The 21153-nt window shown below is 35.7% G+C and overlaps 1 protein-coding gene across 5 annotated transcripts in view; it reads left to right on the forward strand.

Moving 5' to 3' along the window:
- RALYL (RALY RNA binding protein like) overlaps positions 1 to 21153 on the forward strand; it is a 387048-nt gene that overhangs the window by 1508 nt on the left and 364387 nt on the right. The gene's annotated exons all lie outside the window — the stretch shown is intronic.

Raw genomic sequence — 21153 nt, forward strand, 5'->3', positions numbered from 1 at the left:
CCATTAGAAAATAGCTGTGAGGGAAGCAGCAAAGGAGGCTCCCTCGGATAGCTGGCTCATTGCCACGAGACATATTCCATAGCCTTAAGGGTAGCAAAACCCTTATATCCAACTTCTGCTCCTCATATTAAAAAGGCGTAAACAAGGCAGCAGGTTGCCTCCTATGGATTTAATTCATTGGGATGGAGATTAATCAGAAGCAGATATTTGCTTGAAGGTGTTTCATTCTGTTTTGATGATTATTAATGCTACTGCCTGACAGGGAATTGGAAACTGTTACTTTCCGTGACGGTCACTGAGAGTTCAGGATTGGAGGAGAAACTGTTACTTTTCATTGATAGCACTTAAATGCTTAACAGAGGCTGTCCCTGACGTAGAGACAGGATATTGGTTCTCTAAAATATGGTTTGGAAGGATTTTTTCCAGATGACAGGTTTGTTTGTTTTCCAGAAAGAGATATGGTGCAACATTATGTTAAAGTTGATGTGCTGAATGTTTGGATCTGCAGTGTTCTCTATAGTTTACTTTATTGTGATGGGATTGCTTGATGTATTTTGTATAAACGGACTTCAGGGGTTTATAACTGATCGTAAAGATATGCTCTGTATTCAGATGTGGAGAATAAAGTATATTCCAGGGAATACTTTTACTGTGATATAAGCAAAAACATGTGGCCAATTTCTAATTCATAGAACTACAAATGCATTTGGAAGTTTGAGGCTTCTAACACTTTACAGTCTTGTAACTTAACAGCTTCCTTTAATGCAGAAAGTGTGTTTAAGAAGTCTTCAGCGTTCTCTCATGCAATTAGTCACATTGAAAAATAAATTCATTCATTTGTCTGTGTAGAAACATAGCTGTGATGTATTTATAGTGACTTATTCCAGAAAAAATGAAATAAAAATATTTAGCACATACATCTTGCTTTCATGCATGGCTTCTGCTCTGACATGATAGAATACTTTTGACAGTATATTGGGATCAATAATCCATGTGTCTAAAAACACTGTCTAGATATTTGTGTGATATATTATGATGACTTCTTTGAAGTAGTTACAATCTGTTGGGTCAATAATCCACATTTTAAGAATACTCAGCCTGCTTATTTTTTCATGATTTAATTTGAAAGCAAGCCAGCAAGCCATTAAAATACAACAGAGATTGGAACTTTATCCTCCTCCCCTCTTTTCACTTCCCTCCCTCCTCATTTTTAAATTGAAGTTTTTCTTTAAATTATGGGGAACTGTCAGTAAGCAAAATATTTCTGATATTGCTAAAGCATTGAAATAAAATTACTAGGCCAACAGTTTCCAGAATGATGTTCCTTTGGTCTTTTTTTTTCTTTTTTTTTTTTTAATATTGCAGGTGTATTCTATGAGTAATTTTGTACAAATAGTTGCTGACTGAAGATCTAATTCTGCTCACTTAATCTTGCCCTGAAATCTGAGTTAGAAAGTTTTAGAAATGCGCTGTTTTCAGCATACAGATTTCATCTACAAAGCACCTATTGTCTGAGTAGCACACAGTAATCTAATATACATGCATTCGTTTCATATGCAGAAATTTGAGGTTGTATGATTTTGTATATATCAGACAGCCTGGGGACTTTGAAAGAGGTATAAAGGAGCTAATTTTGTAAGAGGGTACCTCTACTTCCTGCAGTATGTGGGCACAGTGGGATTTGGGTTGGTGTATCAGTTTCAGCTTGGTGTTTCCATAGTTATGCTACGACTAATGCTGTTGAAATCATGTTTGGAAAGCTGTAGATAGTGTAAAAGACGATTATCCTTTTTGTGACTTTCAGGCTGAATAATAAGCAAGGAAGAATAAAAAAATTATCTATTGTATTGCAGTGATTTTTTTTTTCTTTTTTTTACAGTGATATAATTTCATTTCTTATATTTTGTGTGAGAAGTACTTGTACTGCCATAACTTCTGAATGTGATGAGTGTCCAGAGTTAAATGGCATCTTCTTTTAGATTTTGTACATCTGTTTTTATTTTCAGGAGAGCTAAAGAATTTAAGTTACCTTCATAAAGATTTGTAAACTGAAAGTTTTGGAAAACAGTTCTTCTTTTCTTCCCCCTAATTTTTACTAGTGATATTTCCTTGTAAATTAAAATGTGGCAAGTGAACTGAAGTTACTGACTGTATGATGCTGAGAGCACTGACTCATAAATACACGCTCTTAGCCACCTTAGTGACCTGAATGGACAATGGAAGGAAATCTCCTCTGATTTTTCTACATAGCAGATGGGACTAGAGGGCCTTCGGAGCCATCGGCTCCATTCTGCTGTGATGCTGAGCAGATCTTCTACTTTTCTTCAGGTTCAACAGGTTCCAGTTTAAAATTGCCTCTGGCACCAGTGCCACTGCACTTTGAAAGTGATGCGGAGCCTCACTCTTCATATAGTTGAAAACCTTTTTCCTGTCCGAATTTTTTTCTCAGTCAGTTTATACTCCTTTGTTTTTGTGGCATTGCTGTCCTTAAACAGAAAGGTTCCCTGTTGACTTCTCTGCTTCCTCCTGCTCCTCTTCACAGTGTATTTTCAGAGAACAGTCACATCCCCTTTTAACTTGTGTTTGCTAGGCTAACTGGAGAAGAGGTTCTCTTTCAGTGCTGGCCACCATGGCATGATGCGGGGCCGCGCAGAGATTTGGGGGGTAGCTCTAAACAAGGCAGTGCTGTAGCAGAAACAGAATAGCTAGCTGCATTCACATCGTGTGCTGCCCAGGCTGATCTGATCTGCTTCTCAGCTGCAAGCCTGGCTGTCCTGTTCCCAGCCCTCAGATTAGCCCAGATATTTCTGCCTTGAATTGCACTGTGGACATGCCTTCTCCTGGTAAAACAGGCTTTACCTTGTGCAGAGTAATCCCTCTCTCTGCCTAACCAGTTTGAATTTCTCTGTCTGGAATGAAACAGCAAAGGACTGTTAGGAATTTCCCCTGCAACACTCTAATTTTTAGACTCCAGGAATCTTCTACTTACTGTTTTAGTATTTTTCATTCCTGCCTGTCAGGGGCACGTAAATGGGCTTGAGTCAATGTTGTATCAGTACGTGCAAACCAAGGACTGTCTACTATCCGGCATAAACGTGAAAGTTTGCTCCAATGCTTTTCAAAATATCTTTTCCTAATTACAGTTTCTTCCCAGGCTGCTTATTTTTTAGCTTCCTAGTCTACTAAAGAATCATTCTAAAAACAGCTTATTTCTGTTTTACAGCATAATTTTTCTTATTTTATTCATTGTAAGTTTCAAGCGTTAAAGAGCTTAATACTGTTTAAACTGCAGGATTGTAAGGAGTGATAGGTGTGCCCTCAGATGTATGTTTTTAACTTCCTTGGTCTTCTTAGATGATGCAATGCTCTGTCAGAATCTGGAGCTGAATCCTCTATGTTTTAAGTACTTAAGAATTTCTGAGCAGAAGACTAAAGATGGCTATTTCCTGATGAAAAGTTATGTAATCTGTGGCACTGGGAATGTAGTCATCCAGGTACATCGATTTTAAACCAGTTTGTAGCTTCCTTAAGCACAGATACTAACTGGCAGAAGAAAAACAAATGCTATTTTTAAATGGTATGAACATTGCAATATAACATCTTCACTTTTGTTAAGGTACTAATATTATTTTATGATCTTTGAACAATTCCTAGAGTAAAATGAGTTGAAGATTATTGTTTCAGATATACACACTTTAGAATAATTTGTATCCTTTTCTTTTCCTCATCTTTACTCTTTCCTATTTCAAAACAACACTGTAATCTCTGCAATATGCTTAATCTTTCAGAAGCACTTAGACTGTGGTTTGGGATCCGTTTTCCGGGAAACTTTATCTTTACATAATGAAGTGTGATTTTTCTGCCTCAATGAATCATCTGCCAACAATCGAAATAAATAGTCAAATAAACCTGCAAATTATTAAGTAAAATTCAAGTTGCTCAGCATGAATACAATTAACTTGTTTTTATCGCGATCGTAATCTGAGATAGATAAATAGAGTGAAAGATAGAACAAAAGATAGATGTTATTTTACAGATGTTTTTAGTGTGAGAGAGAACTAACAAAAATCTTGCATTAATCAGTTATCCCTCAGTGCTTAGTTAATCAACATTTTTGTTGATTATAAAGTAAATTTATACACACCAATATTATCTGCTGCCACTTGAGAAAAGCTACAGAGTTAAAGTCCTTCTGCAATACTCCTCTGTCTTCCAAGTATTCTTGCATAATATCCTGGCCTTCGATGATCTCAGGATCACACACGAATCATTCTTCTTTTGCAATTCAGTTTCATAAAAAGAGATTTTTGCTGTAATGTAGTTCTTTCATGGTTACTGTAGTACACATAATAATTTCTACTCTGTCTTGGCTGGTAATTTTGCCTGTGAGAGGTCTGAAGAGGCAGAGGTGGATGTTGTAAGAATGAATGATGACAGATAGAAAGTATGAGCATGGTGGTGCATAAATGGCACTCCCCAGGCTTTTTTTTTTTTTTTAATGCTCATTGCACGCTTGTGATTCTTTCTCCCAAAATACACAAAGCTCTGGTTAAACATGGTTTACATAAGTGGCCATTCCCAAGTGGACTTCTCTTGATGTTGGTTGTTAATGCCTGAACTGACGTGTAGTCTCTGAGTAACCAACCATGAGAAGTTCTGCAAACAGCCAGAGCTTTGTGTGGCAAACACTCTTGCGTGAGCAGTGCTGAGGTCCTATGAAATAGCTGGTCACAGCCACTTGGGCATAGGTTATTAAAAGCAGTACAGGACATTATTATTAATTAAAGGTCAAGAAATCGTAAAGGATCCAATCAGACCTTGGCAATTATTAAATGACTTGGTGAAAGTCAGGTCCCAGTCTTCTGCATGTGCCCCATATCAACAGTTTTTTGGGGGGCCTGTTCAGTCACGTTGTTTGCTTTTATCAAGATCCTGCCCCATAGTCAGATACTTGATCTGTGTTGTGCAGGGTCAACAAAAAGGGGCTAATTGGCCCAAATCAAATATTAATGGAATTCTTTAACTGATTGAAGCAAAGCTAAATTTGTTCTGAAGGAAAGAGTGGCATAAGCATACTGACAGTATTTTCTGCAAAAGTGTGTCTCGATTTTTGCTACTACGTAGAAGTAACATAGAAGTTCAACAGCATCTATGTCAAATAAGACACGACTTGTTAAATAGCGGTCATTTTAGGATTTGGAAGGTATACACATTGCATCTTTATATCTTGCGTGTGGTATTTTCAGGCTGACTTAGAGTAACTTGTAGTTTTAGATTCAAAGAATTAGTTTTGCACATACAGCTCAGTGCTGATCATGCTTGCCCTCTTTTTAAACAGTACTGCTTGATTATGGTATAGTGGTCTTCTTTTATGATAAGATATACTAAAATGTAATATCTCTCCCAGGCATCATCTTTGATATAACAACATGAATGAATTAAATGCAAAAATAAAATGTATGAATGTGACAAAGATAGTTTCATGCATCTTTGCATACAGGGTCTGCTCTCAAAAGTTTCTGAATGATAACAGCTCTTGTTGTTTGTAGAGGGAGTTAGAGTAACTCACAGATTTACTGTAACTCACAGATTCACTCACAGTGAAGCCCTGTATATTTAGTAGTTGCAGCATCATGCTTCTAAGCTTGATCTGTAATATAGAGTTCCTTTTTATAACAGAAGAGGAAGAAGTTCTGCCTAATTACAGTATTTTACTAAAAGATCCTTCACCCAATAAATTTTAAGATAGAAGTAATGTAACATCAGAAAATGATGTATGCCAACTGTCATCCAGCATCTGTGTAATACTATATGGTTACTGTATAGTGATAATTAAAGCTAAATTTCCCACTATTTTGGGTACCTGCAAAAAGGCTTCATTATATTGTATTCTAACTGCCAAAAATGTCAGTTTTATGATCCCATTTCTCATCTGGTATTTACAATGATTTCATAGGATAAAACCCAACACTTGAGGTGCTACAAAGTAGGTCAGTTTTCTAATTTTCTCTGCACTGGAGAAATTCACGTCAACATTTTTAAAATTGCAGAAGAAGGATGTAATTCTGTTTTCTTCTTGCATATAAAGCTTGCAGTTAAATGAGAGTTCTGTAAAGGGGACAAGTGCAAGATTGCCTCTGAAGAGATTAGCATCTTCTAGTTGTGTACGTGTGAGTCACAGACAATTAATATACATTATGCACAATGAAAACAGAAGCTAGATTTAAATTTTGATGTTATGTCACTTTTGCTTTAGTAGGATAATTCATCAGCATAGTGCTGTTACTTTTACTGTGTATTATCTTACAAGAGAAGCATACTGTGTTATCATTCATCAGGATGTGTCCTGCTGTGGTGGGTGATGTATAAACCAAAATGGACTGAATTAAACCCTAGTCCTGTTAAAATCAGCGATACACTGGTCAAAATATTCCTGTCAAAACATTTTTTTCTGTAGATTTTTGGTAAAGTGATTCACAGAAAAGGCTAGATTCATCTCACTTAACCTCGCTGTTTAAAAAATAGGTTTCTGAGCTAAGCTAGTCATCATTTTAGCCATCTAGAAGTTGTCATTGAAATCTAACATGGTTGCTCAAGGCTTTGTAGTCAATGGAGATATATAGACACCTCCAGAGAATTATGGATTACATCCCAAGAGAGGCATCTATGGATAGCATAGATGAACAGCCTTCCTAAAATGCATCTCTCTACTGATGAAAGAGAGAGCCTAGATGAGACATTTAAACTGGATGTCCAACTTTTTGATGGATAAAGTTAGAGGAGATGAATTTCATTCTTTTATTCTTTTTTCTTCTGTTGAAAAATTAATTTCTTATTAAATGTTTGGCTGAAACCTGATTTTTTTGTGGCCATTAGAATTGTCATTGCTTTAAGTTTTTACTTGAATTTCTTTTTAATTTCTGTAGTAATTTTTTAACAGAAATACAAATGTCTTTTTAAACAGTTTGAACCAGTTATAGGCTCTAACAAAATTCCTCTTGATTTTTGTGGGGCCAAGATTTCACACCTTTTCTCTACAGCTTCACCCATTTTTCTAATTGTTTATGACCTGATCCTAGTGTAACCTGATTCTCCAGTAAGTTCTGCTCAGAGTCCTACCCTAAAATTGCAGGACTTCACCTGTTGGGTATGATCATGGACCTCATTTCAGAGACCTTAGAAAATGTTTGAAAATATAATGGTTATGTGGATGGCAATGGAATCCTTTACACTTTGCATGTGCAGGTACGTAGTCACAGTGTTAAAACATTATCAGATCAACAGCAGAAGGCCTGAATCTGAAAGTTCTAGATAGCTCTTGAAAAGGCCCTTAAAATATGAAAAAGCAAAAATATTACATCATGAACCGGGAGGATCCAGACAGCATAGGTTAAATATTTGAATTTTAGTGGAACACCATTAATATCCTCATACACAGGCATGCTATAAAAAAAGATACCAGTGAAACCTGTATTTTTGAATATCCAGATGGATTTTATTTTTCACTCACTCATATTGGATAATTTTCTAGAGAGGTTTGGAATTTTATAAGACTTAGTATTAACAGTCATGTGAACCAGCTCTTAGACAACAGATAACTAAAGTCTATTTCAGTGACTTGATTTAGATCAGTACCCAGAACTTTGCAGTTAGCAGGATGCAAGAGCACTGCTCCGTTTGTGCCACTACCTAGTAAATTATGATAGCACCCTCTTTTGCTGCTTATTATGAATTCTGCTATTTTCCTGAATGTGTGTTCAGGCTTTCTGTAAGATTTTGGACAGGTGCTGAAATATATGGACATACTGTATGTATATGTTTCTATCTTAGGGCTTGTTCTGTTCCTCAAAATGGCGTTGTCCGAGTGTCTAGGCAAATGTCTTTAAGCTGCATGAGTAGGTCGTGTCTTTTCAACTGTGACAGCACAGTGTAAGTCTGAAGAAAATCAGTCCAGAGTCCAAATTAAAAATGCCTTGTTTAATATAATATGAATAAGCACAAAACTCAGAGTAGTAAGAGTTAATTGTCCAAATAGCACCATGTTACTACAATGGGAAAGTGGCATGCAGCTGTGAGCTCTAACAGCCACGTTACAAGGGTTGTACTGATTCAGAAATCTTATGGACTTGTCAGATTTGAGGAGAGGAATTAAGAGGTTGTAGCTCTCAGTGTAAAACTTTGAAATAAATATTTCAAAAAGTGCAGTAATATGCTCTGGAGACTACAGACTGCTAGCTACAGTAACTGTGTCATGTTATACACTTCACCACCACTTGGCCTTCGTACTTGTTCCTCACAGTGTATCTATATTTCTATCTTAGGTTTTTGTACTGTCCCTCAAAAATTCATTGTCTGAGTGCAATTCATCTAAACCAGTTTTACAAGGATAAAATCCTCAGCTGACTTCATGAAGTTTTCACTTCTTCCCTTTTTATTTATGCACCATAATGTTTCCCTTTATAGATTATTCATGCATCTTGGATCATCGTTAGGAACACAGTGCTCATCATAGGTATAAAGGTCTCATGGCCATAGCTTTTCAGAACATAGTAGAGCACAATTGAATTTCTCAGTAACACTTCCAGAATAACCAAATTTTGCTGTTTGATGTCACTGGGTCTAATTCTGCAAGCTGCTCAGGGTAGCCCAGGGACCCTGAATGTAAAATTCCTGTTCATAGACATGCTTATGAAAGGGGATATTACAAGAAAAATAATTATGGTTTGGTTTCAGGAAATAGGGTACATCAGGAATGCCTTTTTTTTTTTTTTATGGATGCCCAATTAGATGCCCAAGTTAACATCCTATATTGTGTCATCTCATCTCAGGAATTTTAAAACAGGTTCAGAAATTCTTGAAGCTTGATCACAAATAGTAGTGAATGATGTAAATATTCTTCATAATTGGAGTAAAACCAGCTACTTTTTGCCTTCAGAGCTCTTAAAATTAGAATCAGCTTTGCAATAGAGACCCGTGTCACACTGGTCTTCAGCCACAAACAGAGAAAGTATAATCGAAAATGTTGAGATTATTCATCTGAATTTCTGGGTCCTTTTTATCTTTTATTTGTAATGTTTTTTATTTCAGACTTGCTGGACTTTCCCTCCTGCTCTGGACCTTTCCCCTGGCGTCGACACAGCTCAGAAGGATGAAAGAAAAGGAAGCAATAGGGGAGGGATGGAAGAGGGGAGAGGAGTAAAAAGAGAAGGAGGAGGGGCAGCAATTGAAATGGAGGAAAAAAAATCAACAGTGTTTCGGTTAAGGCCCTAAACAATAGATTATTTGTAGCCTCCATTCCTCCTGACCTTTTGTTCTGGCTCAGAGCCCTCATCCTCTCCACCACCTTAGCTTTCTTCAGCGCTTTAGCTACAGATATTTCACTATTCATTTGCATTTCTTATTAAAAAACAAACACAGAACAACAAAAACCTGTCAAACAAAAAAATAGAACGCCCTTCTGACAAATTATGACATGACACTATTCATGCAACTGGTTCCTGAAACCTTTTTTTTATTTCCTCCTAGTTACATCTTTAAATATGAAAGTGAAATATGAATCCATTATGAGTGATTAAAAAAAAAAAAAAATTCTTTTCCTTTTATACCCAAGTTGAGCCCTACAAATCAGTATGTATGTGACTCTGTGTTTCAATTTTGTTCATCTAAGTCCAAAACCAGGCTTTTTATTGGCCTTTATTTACAGTACTTACTTATTTTTTACCTGCCCTTCTTTCAAAGCTTTACTTGCAGTGACTGTTCTTACTCCTTATCATCTTAGTAGGAGTATAAAGTATGAACTATTCATAATTTTTAATTAGTTTGGAATTTGCAGTGTCTTATTCAGCTTTGTAGGATAAAATAGTCCCACTAGAGTAAAAAATGCAAGCTCATTTTTGCTCCTGCAGTGAGACTGGCAGACAAGTAAGAAACAGTGACACTGCTCCTCCGTGCTGGTCCAGCACTTTGCTTGCTCTCAGAATCCAGCCCTTTTCCCCGGCTGGAAGGTCCCCGGTTAGCCATTGTGAAGGGGGAGATGTGCTTGCGTTAGAAGGACTCTTTGGCCAGACCTCTTTACATTCCTCATGCGTTCTTGCCTCCTCACAGCTATTCCTGCCAGGAATCCCTTCTACCTGACAAAGTTGATTTAGGAGTGTTAATAGAATGGGTAGATCCAGTAATTGGTCTTTCTAAGAAGGTATTTCCTAAGTGTAGAGCTTAAATTGGTCCTACAGCTCCCCGAACCAATTTGCCTAATACAAAAAAGTCAGAGAGATACCACTGAGCCAACACAAAAACAGTGTCCAGTAGCAAATTTGTGGACTTAATCCTTTAGATAGCAAATATTAAGAATTCCTAATTCATTATTTTAAATTATAATAAATCATGATTGTTGAGTGAAGAAAGATGTTGACATCTAGCCTTGCAGATGCTGGTGGAACAGGTCCAGAGAAGAATGATCAGGTCCAAAAGACTGAAATAAATTTTACATCCTAAAAAGTCATAAAAAGAAACCAGTAGAAAACATTATTATGTATTGTATATATCTAGATATACACATTCTAGTAAATAAAAATAGATTACATAAAACTGCAAGAAAATAATATCTTTTCAGTCATTTTATATTTTTGTACGTTAAATTTTATTAACATTTAGGAGGACTTCATTTTACATTTACTTAAAAGATACACAATATACACTGACTGTTGCCTCATTATTTGTATAGAAACTTTTAATTTCAATTGGTATTAAAGTCTGTCAGGTATATTTTTCTTGCTGTTTAGATTTTGATCATCTGTGCTCAACTTACTTGTGTCACACACTTGAAAAATGGGTTTCTGATTCCAAAAGGGTATTCAGAGCTTCTGAACTTGATACCGAGGGTCTCTGTGCAGTCGATACTGGAAAGGAGGCACCTCCAAAGAGCTGTCTGGAACAATTTGGTTGGGTACCCAACCTGGAGAGCTGTGTTGGGAGCTGCAGCTGTCCCGCAGGGTGAATAGGAGCACCTGCATACACCAGGGTGTGCTTGGCAGAGGGCACATCCGTTCAGCTGCTTGGGTCAGGAAATTGCGTTCTGCTCTTGCCTCCCCTGGGATTCACAGCAGTGGAAGTGTTCACAGGAGATTTCTCTGGGCCCTCAGGGAACTTACGGTCTGAGATGGAAGTTCTTATTTTTAAGGCAGGTAGCACTGGAGCAGGCAAACTGAATCCCTCTGAGATTTAGACCACCTTAGCCAACTGTAGGTGTCAATTAAGGTAAGCCTACCTTAAAGCCTACCTTACCTGACAGTAAGACAGAAGTTATACATTTTGAAGCTTGACCTAAGCTGATATTTGAAAGGAATGCAATGCCTCCCATGGTTGGTAATTTAGTGTAATTTATAAAGGGGAGAGGTCTGACTTTCTTGCTTGTGTACATAGTTGTTTTGAAGTCACTGATGCTGGTGAGGTCCATAAGACTGCCACACTAGCCAGATGAAGAAGGAGCTGTGGCAAAGGATCAGAAGCAAAGACTTCAAATCAGGGTGGTGTCATGATGACTTCTTTGGACTGACTCGAATCCTTCACCTGTTCTCAGTCCTACCACCCTATCAACTTGTCCACAAAGTATTACACATTTTAACTTTGTAGTTTGCTTAGCAACTTTTATCTTCTTCAGAATGCGACAAAATAATTTCATACGGCAATTGCCATCTCACTTTAAAATGTAACTACACTGTAATCCGTAATCATCAATTTCTTTTATGGCCAGCTGTTTGCTATTATGTTTTACAGCCTCGCAGTGCATCAGTAAAGAATTTTTATAGAAGTCAAGTAATAGAGTTGGCACCTTTGAAGCTAGGAACTTCCTAATGAAAACTTTGGAAGCTTTGATCAGTTTCTGAAAGGGTGCCGTTCTTTGCATACGATGATAATCAGTCTATTTCAAATTAAATGCTTTGTGACCTCTGGAATGTGAAGTAAAATACATCCCACGGTATCACATGTTACGTGTAACATGTGAGTTTTGAAATAAATTACAGTAATCTTTTGATATTAGACTTTATCCAGGAAATTCAAAGCCAGATTTCCAAATCAAGATACTCACCTATTAACTACTGCTCACACAGACCAACAAGCATAAATATTTTTGAAAATCAAGAGAATTTTGGCCAGTTCTATTAAATATAGAGTTAAATGCCTGACCTCAACATCTTTATGTTAAACATACTGTGTGTATAAAGTAGATTACTAATATGATGGCAGTCTTCATTTAGCCTTGAGAACAGAATGAAGACTGCCATCATCGTCAGTAAGATATTTTATATATAAAATATATTTTAAGTAAGCATGTTGAGGACAAGGCATACCAGGTATACTTTGAATGTAAAATATGTAGTTTTATACGTGTAGCTTTGTATATAGCAACATGATTTGCGTAGACAGACACTGAGAATCAGATAGGGCTTTCTTTTGTAGTTGTGCAGGACTTTTGCTGTGACTCCATTTGGCTTGAGCCGAGACAGAATTTTGTCTGAGAACATCATTTCTTGGTTTGATTTTATCTGTTAAAGATGAAAAAAATCGCATTATATTTCCTCTTAAAAGCCTGTCTTTCCTAGTGTTGTGTATTTTGAATAATGCAAAGAACATACTGTGATATATAGAAGATGTGCCTATGTAACTATATCAAAGGATACTCCTCATTTTATAATTAGATCTATAACAACTTTGCCATTGATTTGCACTAGGAGCAAGATCAGGCTTCTGCTTTCGGTGTAGCAGGCTGTGTTACTGATACAAATGTGGATGTGGAACAGGATATAAACTCAATAAAACAGACAATCTGATACCCAGTGAATCAGTGGTTCTGAAGTTGGAATAATAAAAATCTGATTTAATGTAAAAAATAAAATGGTGTTTTCCCTAGTAAATGAGATAGTATACATTTTTTTCTGATATACTAAAAGTAAAGCTGATGAGCTGATGTAGTGGGTCAAACTCAAGGTCTAGCTAGCTCATGATTCTGTTTTTGCTGGTAGTAAAGAAGAAGAAGAAAGGTATTCATGGCAAGATGCTACTTGCTAATAAAAAAAAGTAGAATACCCAGAATAATGATGCAAGAATTCATAGGGAAGTATAGTTTAATATTCATATTGATATAGAAACATTCTTTGTACAAGCAGATACCCATCAGAACAGATCGCACTGTCTTACCAAACAAAATATAATATCTCTTAGTGATCATATCAATTAACAGCAACTTAATATTCTGCAGAAAAACAAAACCTTAAAATATACTGCAGAAAGTATGTTTAATGCAGAAACACATTTTTTTAATTAAAAAATAATTGAAAATTTTCTGCAAGATGATGAACCAAGTAGAAATATATTTTTTAATAGTATTGCCATTCAGGTCAAACTGCTGAAGTAGTAAAAGACAGGAGTTTGTTTGGTATTTCCTAAATTCTTGTGCTTCCTAATTTTCTTATTCTTTGACTTTACAATCTACTTGACTTTTTGAATTTTTTTAAATGTACATGTACATAGTCTATATTTACTATAGTAAAGGTGATTACACATATAGACACATGTATTTCAAGGTTCATATTGCAATATGTAATTATGATAGCATAAAAGTAATCTATTTATGAAAAATGTTTTGGAGCATTGTCTTGTAGTTTCTTCTTGTTATCACAGTTTTCTTGCTGAAAATATTATCACATCCATTTACAAAAATTAATGAAATAAAGGATCTTCCTATAACCATAGTGGGTGAACCACTGAACTTAATATGAGTTAAAATGACTATAGGTGGGAGTTTGCAAAAGAATTGGAAATTAACTTCTTTAAAATGACTTAACAAAAAAAAAATTAGTCTTTATGTCTTGGTGGGTTTGTTTAACAAGCTATTTAATAGAAATTATGTAAAATATATATATTTTTTCTAAAATGATATTTTTTGTGAGTAGAATACATATTACATTGTAAGTAAATCAAATTGACAGGATAGGCCTGTTTTTTTGCATGTTCTGTCAGAAGTTTTAGAGTTTGCTATATTTACTATTTGCACCATTGTATAATAATGTAAAACTGTAGCATTGTAAAGAAGTATGCTTTAGCAGATCACTCAAGTTCAGTCATGTCTATATCCTAGCAAAAAATTTGGAAGGAAGTCCTCTGATGTCTGTGAGCTTCAGCTTCCCCCATGCATTTGCTTATGGCATCAGTGCTCAAAGTTCAGCTAATCTTTATTTTAGTCCTTTACAATGTAAAACATTCTATAATTATTATAATCTGTAATACAGAGTAACTGTTTACTTTACCACTGTGTGCCCAATAGTTGAGACATTGACAATGATATGCATTTCGAACAGTAAAATTTCTTTAAGGACTGAGTGTATTAATCAAATTTTATCTGAGAATTTTAAAGCCTTTAAGTTTTGCAGTATGCTTATCATTTAAGTAAGGATAACATAAGAAAATTATTATTGATTTGTATTGCCACAGTGCATAGGAACTCAGCCATGAAACAAGATTAGCTTACTGGAAAAATAGAGGGTGAGCTCCAACCTTAAAAACACATGATTTACGTAGGCTTGCAACCTGCTATGAGTGCTTAGGATTCTGCAGTAGAATATGTATGCAATAATAATTTATTTTATCAAAATAATACACAGTGTAAATATTTAAATTCTTTTTAATGTGAAATTATCTGAAGTATTTGTATGCTTTACCTCTGTGAACTCATGCAGTCAGAAGCTCCCACCAGCAAAATATGGAAAACATAATGAGTGAAAATACCTTTCTTCATTTAAAAATATTATTTCTTATGTTTAGGTATTTTTATCTCATGCCATGTATTTTATATATAAGCCCTCTGTTATACTTGGGATATAGTATCATTGTCATAAGTATTGTCATTGTATCCTTTTCATTAGTCCCCAAACAATTCTTTCACTTGGAGATACATCTCAACCTAAAAAAAAAAAAGGGAAAAAAAAAGAAAGTGGGTCTTTATTAATAAAATAGTAACAGCATATTTCAAAGCAGATGGAGCAGAAACAGACATGAAAGCCAAGTTAACAAATAGTGAAACTATCACAGTGGAATCTTCAGCAAAATCCTACAGCCAGGCAAAAGTTTTAAAAGACATGCAACTAATTTTGATTTTTAAATGAGCTTTCATTGGAAGTAGTTTCTTCCCATCAGTTAAAGAGAATCTAAATGAAACTGCTGAAGATGTTCATATGACCTTCATATAAGGTAGAGGATATCTTATATGATACAAATATAAGATGTAAACTCTTGTTGATTTGCAGCAGAGTCAGTTCATTTTTTCCAGCACCATGTATAAGATCAAAACTGAATCATTAAAAAGGGAGATAGTTGTTTACAGAGGCAAGACTGAAAGAAAGAGTTTGTGAGACCAAATATGTTTGTATGTCGCATGATCATATAATTAAATATGTTTAAATCCTACAACTTGCTGATTTGTCTAGGATTAATATAGATATTTTGTAGAGAAAAAAGTAACTTCCCAGTTGTCATGAAGTATTTTTACATCTTGGGGAAAATTCCTTTCAATAATACTATATTCTGTAATACTATTTTGAAGATTTCTTTAGTACCAAATAAGGTAACGGGTGACTTCTTGTAAATCAGTATTGATGTTTTCTGTAGTCAGATTCTCATTCAATTACTAAGGTCAAACTTAAGTAGCTAGTAAGACTGTTTGAGACTCTGGAATAAACTGGCTGTTTTAGAGGGACATCTAATATGTTATGTTTACTATGTATGTCATATAGCGTGATCTCCAACCCTGCACCTTGGTCCCCCGAGGGTGCAAGGGTGTGCACATCACTAGGCTCTTGTACTGAAGGTGGCATCCTGGCAAGGAGGTGGTAGCTTAATTTTCCATGTCAGTATTAAGATAAGTCGGGCTAGAAAGTGGGAGAGGAAACACGAGGATGGCTTTCTAATGTAGTGGTTATGAGGGCCTCTTGGGAAGGAGATCTGTATTGTTGTCCCTGCTCTACAGAATATATAATATATAATCCACCGATGACAATTTCACATAAAACAATAGGAACCACTGAATGGGAAATCTATGCACTAAACTCAAAGCTGTGGATTTTAGTGTGGCATTAGATAGGGTCCTTCAAAGTAAGTGCTACAATGCTGTGCCTCAGGTCTTTTGCATGTTAAAGACTGTGTCATTATATAAATTTCTGTCTAGAATATTTTCAACATTTAAGGTTAAATTTCACTTGGACTGAGCCTCCTTCTGTCAATTGCATGTGTCCCTCTATAGAGCTACCAAGGTAGCTGTGAAGTATTTTCACTAATCCTGAAAAAACAAACAAAAATAATTCCCTTAAGCAACTATATAAGGCTGGAAGGCTAACAAAAACTGTTTTGGGAGTTAAGCTAAAATTTTAATAATAAAATGGCCTGAACATTTTTAAACATGGTGACCCATATTCCTAGCTGGTATAAATTGGTAGGTTGTCTCCATTAAATTAATTGAAGCTATAAGAACTGACAGTGCTTGGTTCTATGCTCGTAACTTGTTCATAGCAAATTTAATGGGATTTGGTTTCTTTTAGTGAGAAGTTTTGGAAAGTAGGCTGATTAGTTCTATAACGGGAAAATCAATTTAATCTTACTACAGAATGACTAATGGGGCTTTCTAGTATTCAGGTAATGTTCAGGTAATACATGTGTGTGCTGTTTGTGACGGGTGGGGGAAAATGAATGTGATGTGCATGAAACCCAAGCACAGAAGCCGTAAGCTCAGAAACCACCTTTTCAATGAAAGTCATTAGCTCTAGAGCCTCTCTTTTGCATTCTGAGAGGATTTTTAGGAGAATGTATTGTTCATAGCAAAAAAAAAAATAGTTAGAAAGTCAGTTATTTCTGATAGGGGGTGGTGGGCACAAGCTTGCATATTTTTTTATCCATTCTATGTTACATGCCACTGCAGAAAAATCTGTCTTGAGTAGGGTATTGATTATAATCAATCATAAATTTTACATAGACTAAGGTATGCCCTACTTAGCAAGAACTGCATTGCCAGGGAGAGTGTTTTAATGGCTCTTAGAAATGTTGGCATCTAATTAGGCCAGCTGCAGTCTTAAAAGTAAATGATGCTCTATAAATGTGTTATCATTTGTTAATACAATTTTTAGATTGATTATTGAGAAAGAATGGAGTGTGTTATTACATTAAATCTTAACAAGGGTTAAATAATAGAAGGTTTCAGGAGATACAGTTGTTAGATAGATATTCAGCTACCAAAAGACCATTTTTCTGATTGTTCTACTTTGCACCAAGAATTGCAGTTTGGTTTGGGAAGTAAACTTTGAAGACAGTATGGCTGAGAGGGGTTAAAGGATCATGCCATATAGGATGCGGTTTTAACCAGAGGGCACAAATCTTTGAATAAAAATATCTGGGCTCTTTCTCTTTTAATAAATGAAAAAATATCTATAAGTTGAAAAAGTCATTATAAAATCAGAATTTATTCCAGTGCTATTGTAACACTTTTTTTTTTCCTCTTCTGTGTTTTAGAACCAATATTTTTTTTCCATTGGTATGTGTAATGAGCCATAGTTAATATATGCTACTTTGCTTGATCTCTCTGAAAGTCAACTTTGCAATATGTAAGAAAGGGGGCCAGGAGGAGAATGGATATAAACAAGGGATAAAAATTGAAAATATATTAATGGAATCCAAGTCTCAGTTGCCATCCCATGGATGAAATATAAGATGGGAGAGTAGGTAGAACTGAGTTTTGATATTGACCTTGCAGTGTGGATATACCACTTAGGCTATCTGAGCCTTTTTTTTTTATTCCTAATTATTCAAATTAGTTTGAATAGTTTGAACCACAGAGCTTCTTGTTGATGTAAAGTGTCATAATTAAATCATAATTATAAAACAGGAGCTGTGCAGCAAGAAACAGTATTAAGATGGACTCAAACACTTTATTAGGAAATGCCACACTGCTGGCAACTCTTTCAAAATTGATAAATATGAATGTTTGAGAAGATCCTGCAACATCCCTAAAAACAATCAAACGACGAACAAAAATTGTGAAATTTTAGGAATGTACTTTTCAGAACCTTTGTGAACCTGTAAGCGGGCAAATTTAATGCCAGAACATTTTCACGCCAAGTTTTATTGAGCTCTGTTTGCCCCCACCTTACCGGGGCCTAAAGAAACTGCCCTGAGTGACCCAGGAGTTTGGAGAGTGGAAAGAGAAGTATCTGCGGGCTGGCTCCACACCCTTGCAGTTTCTCAGGTCAGCAGCTCCTTTAGCACATGGCAGCTGCAATGGCTCCCAAAGGGACTTTTAGACAGGAATTGCCAAAGTATAGGAGATTCTGGGCATAATTTTTTCAGGTTCCTGGCAGGTACCATGTGGTAGGGGGTAAGATACGGTTATAGGCTATACCTGCCATTAATTCTCCTGTGCTGGCAGGATCCTTAAATGTCTCACGGGGCAGCGTTTCCTGACCTCTCTTCTGGGTTAGAAAAAGGCTAGGTTGTTGGCAGAATGTGGCTGTACTCTGTCTTCCCTGAACATTTCAAGGATTGTAATATCAGTATGCTAAAACTGTGATAGAGTCTGGGTCTTCACCTTGATTCAGAAATAAATAGCATGCCAAATACTGTTTGTTCGAAGAATAAACAGGCTGATGAATAATAACATAAGCATGGGGTTAATAAAACCTGTGGGTCACAGAAATGTGGTATAAACTTTCCCTGTTGTTCTCTTAATTTTCTATAAAATGCCCAGCCCCAAAAAGGTCCTTGTCATACGTGATACCAGTGATTACTGCTTAGCTGATTCACAAATAAAGAGACATTTGCCAAAGATTTGGGGGTTGGGGCTCTATTTGTGAAAGTTTCTTTAAAGTGCTTTTAAAGCTGGCTTGCTGGAGTTTTCAATCACTATGAAACTTGAAAGCGAACCCTATTCACATTTCCTAATGTCATTAGTTTTCACTGTGGACAGAACCAGATTTGCAGCTCAGGCTACATCTATTGACTGTCCTGGTCTTTTTGCTGTTTTCGAACTGTCCATTCTCTGCCTCCGTTTTTTTCATCACTGAGATGGGAATAAAAGTCCTCCTCATCAAAAATTATGTGGACAAAATAGCTAAGACCATGATTCATATATTATTTGTCACTCTGTGAGACTTAAAAGCAAATATTTTAGCAGCTGTTGTTTCAACCCCTGTCACAAATTTATATAAATATACTGAAAAGGTAGCCACCAACACTGGTAAACCTGAAATCTGTTCTGGATGTCATGCTCAGCCGAAGGTCACTGAATGCAGCAGAAAGAGAAAATATATGGCCGAAGGGTGAGGGATAACTCTCTTTACTACTCATTCTTTTCTTCATTTTGACAAAGCACTCACAGCCAGCAGTATTCTCTACTTTTGCATCAGGGGATGTGTTCTGAAGGAGAGGGAAAACATTGGATTTTTTTTAATTTGTTTTTTTCTGGAATAGCACGTTAATCAGCTGAGAATTGGGGGATCTGGTTAGATTAGATAAATAGGTGATAGTCTCTGTGATAGTGATATTCTCTTACACATAGGTAATAGCTTTTAAAAATAATGCCAGTGAGTTATTGTTATATTGCAATGGAACACTCTTAAGAGAGAGGCTTTGGAATGAATCAAAGATCGAGTCTTTTTGTGCTGGACCTGTGTTTGAAATTGGCTCTGATTAGCCAAAAAAAGAAAGGCTACTCTGTGATTGGTGGATTTGTCTGATTAGGAAAAATAAAGAGACAGGCAAGCAAAATTTTCCTACATACATATTTAACCTAACCTGCTAAACAATACACTTCATTTTGTCACTGGAAATGTTTCTTTATCAGATGATGACTCATCATTGATCTTTGCTCTCTGCCTATGGAACAGCTCTCTTGGGAGGAGAATATAATCTTTATCTGTCTTATTTGTGTGACAAGCTAAAAAAAAAAGATCAAGAAACACAGTTCTGCTTTTGTTTCAGTGACTTAAAGTACATTTTCTAACTTGTTATTCGAAGAAGGTGTTCGTAAATCTAGGCTTCCAAAATTCTGTTTTTATAAGCTTCAGAAGCATGTTTCATTTGGAGTGAATGAATTATTCCTTGCCAACAGACAGCTGTAAATACATAAAGAGCTCAAGGTTTTTAAGGCTTGGCTCAAATGCCAGCACAAAATCAATGGTAAAAATCAATGCCTTATATGTGCAGTACTTTACTTAATCATTTAAAAAAATCATTTCAGTGAGACATAGAGGGCTAGATCCTGAGCAAATTGTCAGAAGTGGTTTAGCTTCTATAGAGATCTATTGATTTACTCTTGTGCTAGATCTGGCCCACTGCAGAAACTAAATTTAATGTAATTGTATTTTTTAATGTATCTATTTATTAGTACTGAACTTCATTACATTTTCCACAACCACAGAAGTGGATTATTTGCATGGCAAATTCATTACATACATAGAATACGTAGTTGTGTCTGGCACTGGACAAAATTACAATTGACATTTATGGGCTCAGGATTGAGTTTCCATGTTTCATTTTGTATGATCTATAAAATTAATTTCTAAAGTTACACCACTGATTACAACTGCTAATTTGCAGGAGTAATTAGGCTACCCTTTGTGAATTAGAGACTCTGTGAAAACAAAGTAGTACAGCAAGTATACTCTTTCAGAAATACACTTTCTATGTTGATTTGGTATACACTGTTCAGCTTTAATAATTTAGGATAAACCACTGGGTATCATATTCTAAATATTTTGTAAGTTTATCACAGGAAATTACAGAACTACTATTAGACATCACTACAACTCTCTGCTATTGAAATGTTGCTAATAAATATGGGAAACTATTTAGGAATCATTTCTTAAACTTTATTCACTGTGTCATGTGCTTATTCATGCACACTGTTGCTGTAGTGTTAGTGGGATTATTACATGGTAGAAATGCTAAGGATTCTGGTGCTGGGCCTGGAATTACTTGGAGTAAATTTTATGCTATATGTAAAGAGTCAGAGTTTTGGAAATGTTAAGCAGTCAGTTGCTATTGACTTTACTTGCAGCTGACAGTGCTCATTATCTATAAAAAAATCAGGAAATAACTCTCAAGTAGAAATTAAAA

The sequence above is a fragment of the Apteryx mantelli genome, chromosome 2 (genome assembly GCF_036417845.1).
Source record: "Apteryx mantelli isolate bAptMan1 chromosome 2, bAptMan1.hap1, whole genome shotgun sequence".
NCBI classification, from domain to species: domain Eukaryota; kingdom Metazoa; phylum Chordata; class Aves; order Apterygiformes; family Apterygidae; genus Apteryx; species Apteryx mantelli.